The sequence below is a fragment of the Gekko japonicus genome, unplaced genomic scaffold (assembly GCF_001447785.1).
Source record: "Gekko japonicus isolate JY-2015 unplaced genomic scaffold, Gekko_japonicus_V1.1 scaffold1177, whole genome shotgun sequence".
In the NCBI taxonomy this organism is placed as follows: domain Eukaryota; kingdom Metazoa; phylum Chordata; class Lepidosauria; order Squamata; family Gekkonidae; genus Gekko; species Gekko japonicus.
The window spans coordinates 306,991-308,231 of NW_015160874.1; positions in this window are offsets into that span (position 1 = coordinate 306,991).

The following is a 1,241-nucleotide window of genomic DNA, read 5'->3' on the forward strand; positions in this document are numbered from 1 at the left end:
GGACCGCCGCTCCCATCACCACCAACGATGGAAAGATCATCAAGTTGGAGCGCCCTTGATAGCCTGGAGACGAGGTGAACTATATGACAGCAAGACCAGCCGTTTAGCTTGGACTAATATTGCTAGGATGATATCACTACGACTAAAGTCGGCAGGGGTATCCCCTGCAGGTGTTAACTGCAGACCATCTTGGAATCTAAAGCACTTATTATTATTAATAGTATGTTGGTTGTGATTTTATGATTTTACTGGATTTTATAAATTTTATGTACAGGCTTATGCCTCTGTAAGCCGCCCTGAGCCCGCTTGCGGGGTAGGGCGGGGTAGAAATTCCTGAATAAATAAATAATTAAATAATATTTTTTTTAAGTCTCTATCACTTTCTTTCAGAGATATAAGGAAAAAGACATATTGCTCCGAACAAAAGAGCTTGAGACTTACTTTCATTTTAAAAGTGGGAATGTAGATAACCTGCGTAAATTGTCATCACAACACTATATTGATATATGGATATTTTAGTGTTTTTTTTAAAAACGCAGCCACAATATCGATATATCAAAATAAGCATGCACAAAAAAATTAAAAAGGGGGTTGCTGTGATGCCAGTGATGATGACAGCCGCCTCCCTTGAAAATCCTCAGGGCTCGGTTCCTGCCAGAGCGCACCGGAGCACCGCTCCGCCAGTCAGGAGCCCAGGGGGCGGGCACATAAGCCCCGCCTCCTGATCCCACCAGCCATCAGTTGGGACACGGTCCCTCAGCGCCGGGTTGGTGGCCTTGGACTCGTAGGGGCAAATTCCACCTCTCGTGTGAAAGGTCATTCTGGCTCCCCCAACTCTCCTTCAGGGCTCCTTAAAAAGTTATGGCCGCCACGATGCCCGCACGGGGGCGGGGAGGGCGCCGGGGTGGTGGCCTTGGACTCGTAGGGCAAATTCCACCTCTCGCGTGTAGGGTTGCCAAATCCAGAAAGCTTACCGGCGGGGGAGGCTCCGTCCTGTCCGGGAGCCGGCTGTGCGCGCGTGCGCCGCTGCGACGTCACCGGAAGTGACGTCAGACGTTGCTGACGTTGGGGGCGTGGCTGAGCTCGTCGGGGGGGAAACATATCTCGCGTGTGATGCCGCTCGGACATCACACGCGAGAGGTCATTCTGGCTTCCCCAGCTCTTTGGAGGGGCTCTTTAAAAAGTTATGGCCACCACTGCTGTTCTCCACGGCAGCTGCATCGCCCGCGCGGGGGGGAGGG